Genomic DNA, 18,476 nt, shown 5'->3' on the forward strand with positions numbered 1-18,476 from the left:
CTCAGGTAGAGGTTGCCCTGTCACTTTCCCCAGTTCTGAGGTTGTATGGGATGGACTAAGGCATTCTATCAGCTTCTCTGTATCTCTGGCTTGCAGATGGCGTCTCATAGGGCCTGTCAAACAATTTGGTCACATGGGCCCATTACTCTAATACATATCTCAGATATTGAAGTATCTACTTTTCTTATTGCTGTGACAAAATTTTTGGTAAAGCAATTTAAGGAAGGGGTTATTTTTGGCCCACTATACGGGGGTCTAGTCCATCATGACAGGGGAGATATGGTGACTGTGGTACTTTGAATGAAACTGGTCCTCATAGGCCCATAGGGAGTGGCACTATTAGGAGGTGTGGCCTTGTAGGAGGAGGTATATCAGTTGGCTTTGAGGTTTCAGATGTTCAAGCCAGGCAAGCCTCACTCTCTCTTCCTCTTGCCCGAGCTCCCTCTCCAGCACCATGCCTGCCTACATGCTGCCATGCTTCCCACCATGATGACAATGGCTAAAACCTCTGAAGGTGTAAACCAGCCCCAATGAAATATTTTCTTTTTTTTTTAATAAAAAAAATTGTATTTACTTAGAAGCATTCAGAATGTCAACAAAACAGCTGCAATTTTTTTTTGCAATTACAGAGTGGTATTCAGTTACGAGAACAACAATTATCTTCGTATAAGCTGCATCAGAGACAACTGAAGATGAAAAAAAAAACCAAAACCAAAACAAAATAAAATCCAAAAAAATCTACCGTCCCCATATATAACTAATTTGTGCTGTGCACCAACAAGAACCTGCTTTAAATTTCCATGCCAATTTACAACGCCCAGACTGTACCAGGTAAGGTTAGTGGCTATTGAAAATACCACCAGGACAGGGCTATCTAAAGACACCTTTGGTAGTGTGTTAACTATACAAAAAAAGACACTGTAAAGTTTAAAAACAAATCTTACACAGCTTTACATTTCAATTTTTTTCTTTAAAAGGAGTGAGTTGTGTACAGGGGGGTTAAATGCTTTATAGACAAGAAAAAAAACTGCGCTAGAACCAACTTATTCATCATCATCATCTTCTTCCTCATCCTCTTCGTCTTCCTCATCATCTTCCTCTTCCTTCTTTTTCTTGCTCTTTTCCGCCCTGACTACCCCCTTTTTTGCTGCATTGGGTTTTCCTTTAGCTCTGTAAGCAGCAGTATCCTTTTCCTACTTCTCCTTCAGCTTGGCAGCCTTCTTTTCGTCGGGCTGCTTGTCATCTGCAGCAGTGTTGTTCCACATCTCTCCCAGTTTCTTTGCAACATCACCAATGGATAAGCCAGGGTGTTCTCCTTTGATTTTGGGGCTATACTCAGAACAGAACAAGAAGAAGGCCGAAGGAGGCCTCTTGGGTGCATTGGGGTCCTTGAACTTCTTTTTGGTCTCCCCTGTGGAGGGGATGTAGGTTTTCATTTCTCTTTCATAACGAGCCTTGTCAGCCTTGGCCATGTCTTCAAATTTCCCCTTTTCTTTAGCAAACATGGTCTTCCACCTTTCTGAGCACTTCTTGGGGAACTCTGAGAAGTTGACAGAAACATCCGGGTTCTTCTTCTTGTGTTCCTCCCCGCAAGTTTGCACAAAGAATGCATACGAGGACATTTTGCCTCTCGGCTACTTAGGATCTCCTTTGTTCATGTTTAGTTGATTTTCGTCCGTGAGGCACAGAGTCGCCCAGTGCCTCACGGGCTCTCGCTTTCCCCTGCGCTGTCTCTATGGAGCTCAATGTACTGCCCAATGAAATATTTTCATTATGAATTGCTGTGGTCATGGTGTCTCATCATAGCAATAAAACCCTGGCTAAGACAGTGGCCGATGTATGAGGTGGCTGGTCACTTTGCATCAGCAGCCAGGAAGCAAAGTGAGCTAACTGCTGGAGCTAAGCTTGCTCTCATTGTTTATTCAATCTGCGATTGAAGCCCACAGCGAAGTGCCAAACAAACTTGGGTATGTCTTCCTACCCCAGTTAAACATCCTCAGAAATGCTCTCAAAAACATGTCCAAAGGTGTTCCTCTTGTGTGTTTCTAAGTCTAGTCAAATTGACATTACAGTTTAACCATCATGGATATTTTTTGGTTGTGCCTCTCTGAGAAAATCTGACTAGTGTTGTCAGTGTGGTGTCACAACTCATAACGTGTCAACTCTTGACATGTCAACTCACGACAGGGGCTACTTCCCCAATATAGAAACCTGGTTTGTAGTCAGCCTGCATTGGGGTCAACTTCCTCACAGTTCTCCCTCACTGGACCTTGCTTCCTTCTGGTACACATCCCTCTAGGGTCATCTGTACCACCAGCTGGAGTAACCTAAACTTCACAACTATACTGGAACTTACTAGCTTCTCTACACCTTCTGAAGAAAGGGAACAGAAGGATAAACCCGAGCAAACCTGCCCTCTGCACTCCATGTCCCTCTTCTTTCAGAATATTTGCCTATGTTCATGCCTGGCATTTGTACTGACGTGTGGTTATCTTCTCTGGTATTAAGTTTCTATAGAAGCTCCTTCAGACACATCCCTCAGCTCTGGAGGGAGATCAAGAGTGTGGACATCAAGTATGACTAACTGTCCTTCCCACAGAAGAGCCATAAATCAAGATGGCATGTACCTCAAAGCACAGCTGACTGCTCAGCCTACAGAGCTGCACCCTCTAGGCCAAGAGGATGCTTTTCCTATGCTGAGCGAGTGTAGAAATAAGAGCGGCAGGCTGTGTCCCGACACCCAGCTAGCTTTACCCGAAATAATTACACGGAAACTGTATTCTTTACACGGAAACTGTATTCTTTTAATCACTGCCTGACCCATTAGTTCCAGCCTCTTATTGGCTAGCTCTTACATATTGATCTAACCCATTTCTATTAATCTATGTAGCCCACAAGCTGGCTTACCAGGAATGATCTTAGCCTGCATCTGTCTGCAGTGGGACAATCATGGCGACTCACTGACTCAGCTTCTTTCTCCCAGCATCCTGTCTGTTTTCTCCGCCTACGTAAGGGTTGGCCTATGAAATGGGCCTAGGCAGTTTCTTTATTAATAAGAAATCATTCTCACATCAAGCGAGTGGCCTGAGGAGGCTCTTTAACACACACATTTCTCCAGGGGCACTGGCAGGTCTTTGGGGAAAAAGGTCAAAGGAATATTCTGAGCTCCTGTTCCAAACCCACAGCACCCGTTCTGGAAGGGATTGCTTTCTGGAAATTCACTGAACACCTGCTTTGAGTTCCAATTGGAGCACTCAAGGAATCAGCCGCTTGAAGCAAATTTGCTTTACAGAGCTCAGCTCACATTTATAATCCTAACACTTTGGAGGCCAAAGCATGAAGATGATCCGGAGTCTGGACTTACCACTAGCCTGGAATACTTAGTGAATTCTAGGTCAGTTTGACCAGTGTGAACCTTCTCAAACCAAACCAAAGAACACAATAAACAAAACAAAACCCACTGCAAACCCACAAACAACAAGCAGACTTGAAGGTTGAAAGCAAGCGGTTGGAAGAGTACTCCAGTTTCCACAGACTCATGTTTATGTCTTATCTAGGTTGAAAGATTTTTCTTTCTGAAGATTTTCACCATGCCGCACACTCAAGTCCCAAAGAGCATTTGTTATTTGTCTGCTTGGCAGTATTGGATGATGGCTTCTTTGAGAAAACCCTGCCTTTGTTCATCTTTGCTCCTTGCGTAAGGGGTCATTTTTTCCCTTCTTCCTCTTCTCATCACCTTTCTTCAACTTCTTTGGTGACTATCCCCCTTTTATAAAATTGTATTTTATATGCTTTATTGTTATTTAAAGTTGGGCATATATATCATATATAACATAATGGTTTAATGTATAATTATATTGTGGGATGATTAAGACCAACCAATTAATATATGCATCGCCTCACATAGCTACTTTTTTGAGAGGAGAACATTTTGCAACCTCTCTTTTCACATTCTATATACAGCTTGTGATTCTCTCGCTTGTGCCTCTGAAGTTCAGGGTTTATGGGAGTCTACCACAATACTGTTCTTATTTTTTCCTGCCCCTGTGGTACTCATACACACTAGCAAGGCACTCTACCATTCAGCTACACCTTCAACTAGGTGTTTTAAATAACTGCAGTTGTGTTCGTCAGTCTTTGATCACTGTGGCAAAATACTTGATAAAGTCACCCTAAAGGAGAAGATGCTTATTCTGGCTCACAACTTCAGATCATGGTCCACTTAGTTTTGATGTTTTGGGCCTATAATGAGGCAGCACATAATGATTGGAGTTCACAATGATAGAAAACACTACATTATAGCATCCAGGAAGCAAAGGAAGACAAGAAGAGGCTGGAATCCCACAATCCACTTCAAAGGTATACCCCCAAAGACCTAAGTTCCTTCCCCCAGGTCCTACCTCCTACTGCCTCCAAATAGTACCAGGCTAAAAAACAGGCCTTTAATATGTGAATCCTAATGAAACACCTTGAATGAAATATTAGCAACAATAAGTAACTATGGTCAGCTCTTCAAGATATTCCTACTTAACCAAAATCTTGAAGCTCTTTAGCAATATCACACCAGCCACAACCACCTTCCAATAGCAGCTCCTGGTAACTAACTATACCAATTGCTTTTCTCATCATTGTAACAAAATGCCCACAAAAGCAACTTACTGGTGGAAGGATTTATTTTGGCTCATAAATTCAGAGGAATTACATGGTGGTCTTCACATGGCATAGTGACTCCATGGTACAGAGGAGACATGGGTTAGGAAGCAAAATTCAAATATGAACACAGGACTGAAGATATCATTCTACATACTTACATAGTTTCTCAGTTTATTTTCATATCAAACACCCATAAGGATTTGAAACAACAGGAGCTATCATTCATTTCTTGTGAGAATGCAAAGCCAAGCTCTTTTGCAATAATTAGGGAATTTGAGAAGTTTGGAAAGTTATAGCATTTACCCACAATGACTACCAAGTAAGAAATTTTGGACAATTCCAGGAGCTTGGGGCTGGCAGATAGCTCTGAGAAAATAGAGTTTTCAGAGAAGCCAGTAGAACCTGGGCCTAGGGGCACATATGTTCTTGAATTCCTAGCACTTAGTAGAGACTGACTGGTTTAAGGCTTATGTGGACCACATAGGTAGTTCAAGGCCAGTCTAGACAACTTAGTGGCACTCTGTCTTAATAAGTAAAGAGTGAGTTGGAAATCCAGCTCTGTGGTGGAGTACCTGCTGGGCATGCATGAGGCCCTAAGTTTGATCTGAGTATCACAGAAAAAGAAAAGGGGGGGAAGAAAGTCTGAATAAGCATGCAAAATTGACAATTGACAACTAAAAACCAAGCCAGGAACTTCTGAAGACAAAAAAAAAAAAAAAATGATCATCTATTGAAAACTGCAGAGTCATCCAGAACAAAAACAACAGAACCAAATACCCCTTGTCTTGGTTAGGGTTACTGTTGCTATGATGAAAACACCATGACCTAAATCAGCTTTGGGAGGAAAGGGTTTATTTTGCTTACTCCTTATCACAGGAAGCCAGGACAGGAACTCAAACAGGGCAGAATCCTGGTGGCAGAAGTTGAAGCATAGGCCATGGAGGGGGCTGTTTACTGGCTTGCTCCACCTGGTTTGATCAGCCTGCTTTCTTATAGAACCCAAGTCTAACAGCCCAGGGCTGGGACCACGCACAATGTGCTGGGCCCTCCCCCACCAATCGCTAATTAAGAAAAAGCTCTACAGCCTGTCTCATGCAGGCATTTTTTTTCAGCTGAGGCTTCTTCCTCTCAGATGGCTTCAGCCTGTCAACTTGCCATGAAACTATCCAGCACAGCCAGTAAGATTCCTCCAAGTTTTAACATATGCTGAATATTTCACATGATTCAGAATATTCCCTCGTAACCTCTTCAGTAGCTGAGAAAAAGTGAGAAATTACGAAGCTGAGCAGCCCCTGGTCAAGTGACACGATCCCCTTGTACCGTGGTCTGCTATTGAGAGGGATGTCCCCAGTGCTTTGGCACATTTTTTCCTATGTTAGTTGGCTCTCCTCAGCTTACTAGTCCTCCCCTAAATCCTTAACCATCTCTTATTGATTCTGTCCCCTGATTTTTGTGCTAAGATTTGCCATTGAGCATGTCCTTTTCCTACTGCAGTTTACTCACCCAGGGCTGGGCCGCACATGGCAGCATTATTCCCAGCTTAGCTGGAGACAACAGAAACTTGTTGCCTCCTCTGTGTCTCTAGCCTATTGTATGTGCAGGATCCAGGGGCAGGGATTTACATCTTCCTCTCACTTGACAAATTATTCCGTTATTTTTCGACTTTTTCTTTTGTTGCTGTATGGTTTGGGTTGTTTTGCTATTTGGTCACTTTATTTTTTTAAATTAACTATGTAAAAAACTATCTTTTCTCATTTTTCATACAAATCTCAGTTCCCACTTCTTTCCCTCCACCTTCCCCTCATCCTTCCACCCATCCTCTTTTCAGAGAGGGTAAGGCTCCCCATGGGAAGTTACATTGCTTTGAGAGAGGACCAAGACATTCCCTACTATATCTAGGCTGAGCAAGGTTTGGGCTCCAAAAAGATGGTACATGCAGTAGGGATAAATCCTGGTCTCACTGCCAGTGACCCCACAAACTGCCCCAGCCATATAACTGTCACCCACATTCAGAGGACCTAGTTTGGTCTTATGCTGGTTCCTCTGCTCTAAGGCCAGAGTTGGTGAGCTCCCATTAGCTCGGGTAAGCTGTCTCAGTGGGTGGCCCTATCGTGGTCTTGACCCCTTTGCTCATATTATCACTCCTCCCTCTCTTCAGCTGGATTTGGAAGCTCAGCCCAGTGTTTAGCTGTGAATCTCTGCATCTGCTTCCATCAGTTGCTGGATGAAGGTTCTATGATGACAAGTAAGATAATCATCAATCTGATTACAGGGGAAGAACAGTTCAGGCACCCTCTCCACAATTACTTAGGGTCTTAGCTGATGATGGGGAAAAGTCTTCTGTTTTGTGTTAATTTCATTGGTTAAATAAAGAGACTGCCTTAGCCCTTTAATAGGACAGAAAATTAGGTAGGCGGAGTAAACAGAACAGAATGCTGGGAGAAAGAAGCTGAGTCAGTGAGTCACCATGATTCTCCCACTCCGGACAACCGCTGGTTAAGATCTTCCCTGGTAAGCCACCTCGTGGGCTACACAGATTATTAGAAATGGGTTAGATCAATATGTAAGAGCTAGCCAATAAGAGGCTGAAACTAATGGGCCAGGCAGTGTTTAAAAGAATACAGTTTCCGTGTAATTATTTCAGGGCATAAGCTAGCCATGCAGGCAGCTGGGTGCCGGGGATGTAGCCCACCGCTCATCGCTACAAGCTGGGGTCATCCTTGTGGATCCTGGGAATTTCTCTAGTGCCAGGTTTCTTCCTAGCCCCGTAATGGCTCTCTCAATCAGGATATCTCTTTCCTTGCTCTCCATCTCTGTCTTACCCCATCTCGACTATCCCATTCCCTCAAATTCTCCTCCCCTATCTCCTTATCCCCTCCTCCAGGATCCTACATCAAGCCCCTCTCTTCTGAGATTACAGACATTCACTCCCATACCTAACATTAGACCATTTCTTTAACTAGCCTGTTTTCCTTCCTTCATTGGATTTGTAAAATCTTTACTGTGTGTTATAAGCTAGTGACCTGGTTTTCCAGGTCCTCTAACTGTGCATTCCTCATATTCTCTGAGTTTTGGCTGTTAATACCATTCTCCTGACTACAGAAAAAATGCCTGTGCTTGCATAGTCTTCAAACTTGTTGATGTATAGTTTTATCATTAGAATATGCTTAGGGGGCTCTCAGTTTTGATTCCCTGTTATAGTAAAATAAAATCTCTTTGGTGCTTTCTTCTTTTAGTTATATTATAAAGGAAGTCAGTATTTTCTTTCATCTGGGTGTTCAGATTTACTGCCAAGAACAAACATCATCAGAAGACTGAGGTGATATTGATAGTTTAAACAGAGAACTCAAATTTCTTATACTAAAGATTAATGAGGTTTTGATTATTTGTTAAAGTAAACCAATCAGGGCAGTAATTCAAACAGGTTAGGAACCAGGACTCACTTTATCCCTGCAATCCTTGCACATGGGAAGTTGAGACAGGAGGACCACAAGCTTCTGGCCAGCCTGGGATATAGGGAGGAATGATATCCCAAGCAAACAGTATGCACAGCTCAATCCTTCTAAATATGAGGATGTTAATTAATGAGAAATGTTACAGTTCTTTCACAGTTGCAAATGCTTATGATTATCAAATACATTGTTGCATTGTTGGCAGCTCTTTCCTTCTTAGACATTGTAATTAATCTTACTTTATTTATATATTTCAAAACTAAGTCATTGGAGCGGGCAGTTAACACATGGTGCCATTAAGACAGCTATGATTCCTGGTCCAGAGCAGGTTCACACAGAAGCTAGCTTTACCTTTAAACTACACTGTGTGTTTACACAGCTTCTTCCAAGTACTTAAGGAAAGCTTGTATTTGAGGCTGAAATGAGTAGAGTCCATGCCACAGACCACCTTTTGTTCTGCACAGGTGATGGGTACAAGTGCCTTGCAGGCATACTAAACTTTGAGGAGGCTTAAGTCCCTTATATAAAATAGTGTGTGTTTGCATCCCCTGTGAACTTTACATCATCTCTGGATGACTTAATATATCTAATACAAGGAGCTGAAGAGATGCTCTGCTCAGTGGTTAAGAACTCTTACTGCTCTTTCAGAGGATTGGAGTTCAGTTCCCAGTACCCTTCTTCTGATGCCCTTTTCTGACCTACATGAACATCTGCATACACATGGTATGCATAAACTCATGCAGACATGAGTATAGCCTTTGGGGAAAATGCTTTATTTTAAAAAGATTATCTGATACAATGGAAATAGTTGCAATAGTAAATAGTAACAACAACAAAACAAACAAAAAAACAAACTACATGTTCAGTCCAGACACAACATTTATAGACTTAACATTATATGGTAAATGTCAATAATAGTATAGCATTTGTCGTACTGTTTTGGGTCCATGGATGGTCAAATCTGTAGCTGAAGAACCTGTAAATACAGAGGGCCAACTTTAAGACCACCACTTTGACTTTCCAGCCACATAGAGCCAGTCTGTTTTGATCACACTTTTTTTTGAATTTCATTTGTAAGTGGGTAACAGCAGGAAGTATGGTTATGACTGGGGCACTTTCAAGAAGTATACTGAATATTCCAACATGGCAAAAGTAGGTTTAGAACAACAGAAGGAAACCTGGGAGGAGGCTATCTGGTTTTCAGCTCTCCTTTTCCCTACTTCTTCACACTGACCTGTTCCAATTCTCCTATACTAACAAAGACCCAAGTATCACTGGCAGTTGCCCAGTACATCTAAGGACTTGCCTAGCGAGCCAGTATGAGGGAGCCAGGGCATGTGGAAGCTGGATGCTCACTTCTAGCAAATGTTTGAGAAAACTAAGGATCCACATGAAGAACAGACACTGACTCCTAACATGGGGAGAAATATTCTCATTTCCTCTGAAGAGAACATGAAAGGAAATAGAACAGCTGGGGCAGAAGGGAGTAGGAGAGACTTAAGCAAGCTCTTTCCAGATCCTCTGTGCTGGAAGATCCCAGACTGTGAACACATTGCCTCTGGTTATTTGAGCGTAGTCCAGCTTCCTAATTCCACATGGGTTTTGTATTGTGTAAGCTACTCAAAAGAGCCCCACACATAATACAAAACACACACATTAAGAACAAAGCCAAGGTTTGTATTTTTCCAAAAATTATGCTTTCATTATGCATTAACATCATTTGGGGGAATGGGTTCCAATCCTCTATTGCATTATATTTATTCCCCACTGCTGGCCTGAGCACAAATGTTGCCATTGTATAATGAGCATGGCTGTGGATCCCATTTATATGCTTATTTGTTTGGGTGGCACAAGTGGAATCTTTGGAGAAGAGAAAATTGAAGCATTTGTTTAAGAAGAACTTTATATTGAGTGTTTTCACTGTTTGGGGAAAATAAGAAAACCAAGTCTGTTTTGAGCCTTTCATGTTAGACAATAGCTTGAGAGCATTTCTCTGCATCTTGCAAAATAATCTATCCACGAATTATTTATCCTCTTTTCCAAGAATAAAGAAGCTCTCAGTACTTAAACTTTACAGACCTTAGAAACACAGATTGGAAGTGAAGCATATATCTAGGGCTTTCTCTCCATATACCCTCTCCTCGTGTAGTGAAGGGATCGAATGGTCAGTATTGCTAAGACAGTCTAGAAAATAATTATTTGTGTCAATGCATAGAATTAAAATGAGTCTTACAAGTAAATTTCAATTATTTATATGACAAATCATTGTGTAGAAAGCTGAAAATGAAGTTGTTATTGTCTCAGGAATTTTAATATATGCTCATGACCTATATCATAGGTGAATACCTACCATTTATAGATTTATAGAAGAATTATTGCCAAAGCCTCAGTGTAAGTGTTTTCCCTATCTCCAATTGGCAACTTCTTGCAATGGACACTTTAGTTTTCTCCCATGGAGTCACACTGATATGTAAACCATACTTAATGGTAGGCCTCATGCCCAGTAGCAGATGGCTAACACAAAGCAAACTCAAAGATATTTTTGTCGATGTTTTTGCCCCATATTGGGTTGTTTGAGAATGTTTTTATCTTCCTGGTCTTTGGTTCCTGGTTTTATGTTTTTGTTTGTGTGTGTGCTGCTTGTACTTTCCCTTGTTCAATTCACTTTTGTTTCGTTTATTTCCCCATTTGTTTTCTAAAGAGAGAGAAGGCATGGATTTGGGTGGGTTGGGAAGTGGGGGGATCTGGGAGGAGTTGGGGGGGAGGGAAACTCATCCAAACATATTGAATGAAAAAATATATTCAATTAAATAAACCAAAGTGAGTGCTTGTCCTAGCTAGGGTTTCTATTGCTGTGATGAAACACTGTGACCCAAACAACTTGAGGAGGAAGGGGTCATTTTGGTTTACAGTCCAACAGCACTGTTCATCGTTAAAGGAAATCAAGATGGGAACTCAAACAGGGCAGGAACCTGGAGGTAGGATCCAATGCAGAGGCCATGGAGGGGAGCTGCATACTGTCTTGCTCCCCATGGCTTGCTCAGTTTGCTTTCTTACAGAATCCAGGACCACCAGCCCAGAGGTGACACCATCCATAATAGCCTGCGCCCTCCCCCATCAATCACTTATTAAGAAAGTGCACTACAGGTTTCCCTATAGCCTGATCTTATGGAGGCAGTTTCTCAATTGAGGCTCCTCTTCTCGAATGACCCTAGCTTTTGTCAAGTTGACATAAACTAGCCATCATAGTGCTTTACAAAATCATTACATTTTCTGCTAAAGGAAACTGTAAGAAGTTGGCAGTATTTATTTATTTTGTATCAAAGATAACTGAAATTCTTATATGCAAAGTAACTTGCATATATAGCTTATGCATATATAATCATGGCATTTTTATACATATATGCTATATTTCAATCATATTCACCCCCTTTGCATTCTCTTTTCCCCTTTCCAACTAGTCCCCCTTCTACTTTTATGCCTAGTGTTTGTGACCCAATGAATTTATTTGGGTTTGCTATAGGCACATGGGTTGGGGATTGTTTACAGGAGCACATGAACTTTACAAGAGCCACATCACCCATGAGATTTTCTCCCCCTCCCCATCAACTGCCCTCTGAATACAAATCCTCAGGGGGGATGGGGCCTGACTTAGTTAGGGTTTCTATTGTTGTGAAGAGACACCATGACCATGGTAACTCTTATAAAAGAGAAATATTTAATTGGGATAGCTTACATTTTCAGAGGTTTAGTCCATTATCATCATGGTGCAACATGGGGCCATGCAGGCAGACATGGTGCTAGAGAATGAGCTTCTAGAGTCCTGCATCTTGATTTGTAGGCAAAGGGAAGTAGTCTGAGATACTGGGTATGGCTTGAGCATATATGAAACTTCAAAGCTCCATCCCACAGTGATACACTTCCTTCAACAAGGCTGTAACTATTCCAACAAAGCCATAGCTCTCAATAATGCCACTGCCTTTGGGGGACATTTTCTTTCATACCATCACAGGGTCCCATGAGCCCCTCCCCTCCCATCACAGGGTATTGATAAGAATAATCTATTGAGATCTTATGCAGGTAATCACAGCTATGAGTTCAAGAGTGCAACAGCTGTCATGCCTGGAAGTCAGCATTTGACACCAGGGTTTTACACAGGCTAGGCAAATGAATTCCTACTGACCTAAGACACAGCCCATATCTATCGTATTTAATAAGGACTTTTTGCTCTGATTGAGAATTCCTCTTTTACCTGGTGTCCTAACTAGAATTTATATTGCTGTGTAGAGATACCATGAACACACCTACTCCAACAAGGCCACCCCTCCTAATATGGCCACTACCTGTGAGACCATGGGAGCCATTTTCATTCAAACCAGCATACCTGGGCCCAAACCGCGGCCGAGGCTTTTCGTTTCATTACTTCTGTGGAGGTGAAAGATGACAAGTGTTCACTAACTCCCTCTTGGGCACCAGGCATTGGAGCTATGGTTATAGACTACAAAGGTTTGGATAATTTCTAGAGTTTTATGAGTTATTTGATATAGGTGGTCCTTCTGTCTATGTGTTATCTTCATTGGTTAATTAATAAAGAAAACTGATTGGCATGATAGGTCAGAACATAGGTAGGCGAGAACGACAGAACAGAATGCTGGGAGGAAGAAGGCAATGAGGCAGACACAATGAAGCTCCGGCTCAAGATGGATGTAGGCTAGAATCTTCCCAGTAAGCCACCACCTCGTGGTGCTACACAGATTACTAGATATGGGTTAAAGCAAGATATGAGGGTTAGCCAGTAAGACGCTAGAGCTAATGGGCCAGGCAGTGTTTAAAAGAATACAATTTGTGTGTTATTATTTCGGGTGTAAAGCTAGCTGTGCAGGAGCTGGGTGGGATGAAAAGCAGGCCTTCCTTCAGCTCCTTCTACAGTTATTGATTTTTTGCTTTATTGCATTATCATCAGAAAAGCTCCCTAATATGATTTCAAGTTTTAAATATTTATTGAATCTTGCTTTGTGGAGTACCATATGACCTGTTGCTGAGAATGTTTTCGATTGAGTTAATGTTACTGTTGAGTAGAATGTGTTCTTGGCAGCCATGGAGTAGAATATTTTGTGGATGGCTATTAGATTCAACTTGTCTAGGGCTCAGTTCAGTTTTGATGCATTTTCATTAGTTTTAGTCATTTTCATTAAGTTCTGATGTGCTACAGTACTGCATACTGATAACAGTAGTTAAGCAATATATATTAGTTACTTTTCTATTACTATGATATAACATTAACATTAACAACAAGACAACTTAGAGAAGGAAGGGTTTATGTTGGGCTTACAGTTCCAGAGGATCCATCAGCACTATGGTGGGGAAGTATGACAGCAACTGCAGCTGTGAACCCACATAGCAAATGAAAATAGGAAGCAGAGAGAAAAACCAAAAATGCTGCTTTCTGGCTCATTTGCAACCATGTCTAGCTAGCTTTCTTATACATCCCAAGAAACTGTGCCATACACAGTGGGCTCGGTTCTCCTCCATCAGTTACTAATCAAGACAATCCACCATAGACATAGCCACAAGTCAATCTGAACTGTGCAACCTCTCATTTAGATTCCCTTCTCACATGCTTCTAGGTTTTTATCAAGTTGATAGGTAAAGCTTGCTAGGACAATTGGTTCTGTGAGTAAAATCCTCAAATTTTCTTTGCTAGAGGACATTGTTTTGGAAACCGCTCCTGTGAGCTCCATGCCTACTTTAGATTAAAAAATTATTGCTCCATTTCTTTGTGTCTACGAAAAAACTATGCTTGTAAAGGCTCTCTAATTCACCAAAATGTAAAGCCACTGAATTTGATTATACTATGAGGTTCCCTATAGGAAAGAGATTTAATAACTGTGCTGGAAGATTGTAAGGCTAGCATGGTTATTGTTGTGTAACTATTTACTTCAGAACTTGGTAATATTGAGCAGTCATTCTAGTTTTCTCATAATTTTATGTTTAGGGATGAAGGAAGCTCTTAACCAAATTATTGTTGATTAGGGTCTCTCAAGTCCCTATAATCAGGGGCAATTAGGACTGTGGTCATCTGAACAAGTAAAGAGCTCATATAATTAGCTCTTATGTGATTTTTTTCCTGGGGAAACATGAAGAAATGTGTATTCACCCAGGATACTAAGTACTATTAGCGGCCTGTTGATGTTTTTCTAAATGGCAACTTTGAGAATGTTACTTCATCTTCGAAACCCTTCATTGGCTACCTTATTACTACCATAGTAGTAACGGTTTCCATTCATTAACTTCTCCTGTAAAGTAAAACTATAACAAATTGTTGATCTCCACATATTTGCCCAAAAGAACACTGAATCCCAGGAAAGGCAAGGAACTCAGTCAAAGTCATACAACCCTATCTGGGGTAAATAGGTAACTTCTAGTTAAGTCCAGAGAACCTGAACTGAGGTGGTGGATGGGAATATCATAGCATGATAAGACCTCAAGAAGAAAGAAACTTTATTTAATATCTCACTGGGGATAAGGGATGGGGAATCTGATAAAGCAGTGGTCAGAGAGCAGAGTGAAACTCCTGTGGCAAGCCATTTCTGCTATGTCGGGTTTCTCTTTTACTCCACCTAAAGGTTCTATCTGCTGTGAATACAACTCAGTGGCAGGATACAAGCATCTCCATTCCCTAAAAGCAACAAAAGAGATCTTTATTAAGATTTTTGAAGAAAACCTGACACTGGGTCTCTTGGGCAACTGATTTACTGAGGGATACTCTAAGGAAAGGGATGAAGGAAGAAAAATGGAACAGACAAAAAATATCAAGGTAGATGAGGAGTTGAGGGCATGGCTCAGTGTTGCCTGGCATGTACAGATTCCTAGTTTCCAAACCTAGTATACACAGAGACACACACAAACATACACATGTAGGTATGGGGTTGGTGGGGCGGGGAACAATAATCAGATGTGGGAACCACAACTGTAATCCAAGTACTCTGGGAAAAAGAGGAAGAAATATCACTGCAAGTTCAAGACTAGCCTAGTCTACACAGAGTTCCAGGTTGCTCAGGATACTATGGTTACATAGTGAGTGCAAAAATGTTGAGGCTTTTCACCATGAAGATAACCTAGGAAAGGCTGTTGGTGGAAGTGCAGCCCAGTTGTAGCAGAGGACCCCAATATTTTGGAGATGTCAGTACCTTGGGATGATCAGCGAGGACAGCAGCAGCTGTGGAGTGTAGCCCTTTGGAGGAGTCCAGAAGATTGTGAGTCAAGACCAGATAATTAAACTTTGAGTTATTTATACTGTTGGAGTTTACTTTTGCTTTGTTCAGATTGTGACTGTGCCCTGTTTATTTTCCTCTTGAAATAAGAAAGTATTTAACTTAATTTTTTACTTTTACAGGAGTACACAGTTGAGAGATTCTGAACTTTAAAATGAAATTTTGGATTTTTTAAAAAATGAGACTGCATATTTTAAAGAAACTGAACTTATTTTTATTATTGAATATAGATTCTTCTCTCATACAATACATCCTGACCACAATTTCTCCTTCTTCTACTCCTCCATGGAATGAAGGCACCAGTCTATGCATATAGCAGAATATCATTTGGAATCTTCTCAGTAGTTTTTTAGAGCAGTCCTATTTGGTTCTACCCTAGGTCTTTGGGCTACCCAGTCTCTGATTCATGGCCATCCAAGCAGTGTTAGGGATGGGCTCCCTCTTGTGGAGTGGGTCTCAAGTGGGGCCTCAGACATTGGTTGGCCATTCCCACAAGTTCTGTGCCACCACATCTTGGGGGAAGGACAGATTGTAGGTCAAAGATTTTATAGCTGGGTTGGTGTCCTTATTTCTCTTCCAGTAGCCTTCAGAGTACCTTCCCATACTAAAGAGGCTGACACTGCAGCTCCATTGATTAGGACAATATCCACACAGCTCGTTGAACATGTAGAGCTTGAGCTGGTGCCTTCAGGGAGCCTTCAACCCTATATTCTAGTCTCATCAGTGTGGGAAGGTACTCTACTCTCTATGTTGTTTAGTTGGATTGGGTAAGGGTATATCTATCTTGTTGATTTTTCTCAAAGAACCAACTCCATTTCATTGATTTTTTTGTATTGTTATCTTTGTTTCTATTTTATTGATTTCATCCCTGAGTTTGATTATTTCTTACCATCTATTCCTCTTGAGTGTGTTTATTTCTTCTTGTTCTAGAGCTTTCAGGTATGCTGTTAAGTTGCTAGTAGGAGAATCCAATTATTTTTTTATGTAAACACTTAGTACTATGATATTTCCTCTTAGCTCTGCTTTCATTGAGCACCATAAGTTTGGGTATGCTGTGTATTCATTTTCATTGAATTCTAGATAGTCTTTTGGTGTAGGAGGGTCATCTGTCTATATGTTACTTTCATTGGTTAATAAAGAAACTGCCTTGGCCTTTTGATAGGCCAGCCCTTAGGTGGGTGGAGTAGACAGAACAGAATTCTGGGAAGAAGAAAGCATAGTCAGGCAGACGCCATAACTCTCCTCTCCGAGATGGACACTGGTTAGACTCATGCCAGTAAGCCACAGTCAAGTGGCAATATAGATATTAGAAATGAGTTAGATCAATATGTGATAGTTAACCAATAAGGGACTGGAGATAATGGGCCAGACAGTGTTTAAACGAATACAATTTGTGTGTTGTTATTTCAGGAGTTAAGCTAGCCTTGCGGGAGATGGGCAGGATGAAAAGCAGGCCTGCTCACCTCATTACTACAGTCTTTAAATTCTTTCTTTATTTCTATCTTGACTTAGTAGTCATTCAGTAGAGAGTTTTTCAGTTTCCATGAGTTTTTAAGCTTTCTATTGCTTCTATTCTATTATCCAGCTTTAAACCACAGTGTTCTGATAGGATGAAGGGGGTTATTAATTGTCTTATATCTGTTGAAATTTGTTTGGTGTCCGAGTATGTGATCAGTTTTGGAGAAAGTACCATGGGGTGCTGATAAAAAGACATATTCTTTTGTGTTTGAGTGACATGTTCTGTAAATGTTTGTTAGTTCTATTTGGTTTAGAACATCTGTTGACTCTAGTGTTTCTGTTTATTTTTTGTTTGGATGACCTGTTCATTGGTGAGTATGGGATATTGAAGTCTCCCACCATCAGTGTGAAAGAGTCAATATGTGATTTAAACTATAATAGTGTTTCTTTTACAAACTTGTGTGTCTTTGGGACATAGATATTAAGAATTGAAATGTCATCTTGGTGGATTTTTCCTCTTATTGATGGAGGAAGGTCATTGGTTAAATAAAGAAACTGCCTTGGCCCTGATAGGACAGAAAATTAGGTAGGCAGAATAAACAGAACAGAATGCTGGGAGGAAGAGGAAGTGAGCTCAGACTCGATAGCTCTCCTCTCTGGGGCAGATGCGATAAAGCTCCAACCCAGGATGGACATAGGCTAGAATCTTTCTGGTAAGCGCATCTTGGGGTGCTACACACATTATTAGAAATGGGCTAGTCCAGGTGCGAGAATTAGCCGAGAAGAGGCTAGATATAATGGGCCAAGCAGTATTTAAAAGAATACAATTTGTGTGTTGTTATGGGGTATAAGCTAGCCAGGCGGCTGGGAACAGGGTGGCAGAACACAGCCCATAGCTCATACAACAGAATGGCCTCCAACGTGTGGACAGCTGTATCCACATAAAGCCTGAGACAGCTTGGGAAGTAATTCTAGAACAAAATGAAAGCATTGCACCTGGTTTCTTGGTAGCAGCAATTTCTCGGTTCTGCTCTGCTTGCTAGAGGCAAGCAAGCGCTCTCATCTAAAAGAGGCTTCCTGACTCAGCTTTAGCTGCAAAACCCTGCAGCTCTTAAGAGGTCCTGCCACGAAACACTTAAATGGTGTTGATAAAAGCCGACTGAATTCTTGTTTGTTTTCAGCCGTGGCAGGAAAAAAGTTGTGCTGTTTTAAAATGCCGGTTTTCTGGGCGGTCCTGCCAGGGCAAACTCTGACTCAGACTCAAGCAGGTAGTCTGACTGAATGTGGTCTGTGAGAAGAATGCTGCAGTTTGCTTGCTGGCAGGGACCTTAAACCGCTGTAGAGTTGTGGTGGTAAACATGGCTACAACCGGTACCTCCGCCATGAGGCTGGAAAGCTAAGGAATGGGCTGGATCTAGATTCCAAATCCACGGCTTTAATTCTACCCATATTGTTCCGTAATTTAAAGGCTCATGTGTTCAGAAAAAGAGACATACAGTAAAAAGAGATTCAAAGATAAAGAAAACTTTTAAATGATTTATATTGTGTTAAAAAGATATATGCAGACTAAAAGTTAAAGTTCTTAAAGTAAAAAAACAAAAAGGGAAGAAAGAAAGTAGTTGGGTTGTAACGGCGTAAA

The 18,476-nt window shown here is 41.2% G+C and overlaps 1 pseudogene; it reads right to left on the bottom strand.

The window, feature by feature from the left end:
* Window positions 1-949: 949 nt before the first annotated feature.
* Window positions 950-1,661, bottom strand: LOC101990919 (annotated as a pseudogene).
* Window positions 1,662-18,476: the final 16,815 nt, after the last annotated feature.

The sequence above is a fragment of the Microtus ochrogaster genome, chromosome X, assembly GCF_000317375.1.
Source record: "Microtus ochrogaster isolate Prairie Vole_2 chromosome X, MicOch1.0, whole genome shotgun sequence".
Classification (NCBI taxonomy): Eukaryota; Metazoa; Chordata; class Mammalia; order Rodentia; family Cricetidae; genus Microtus; species Microtus ochrogaster.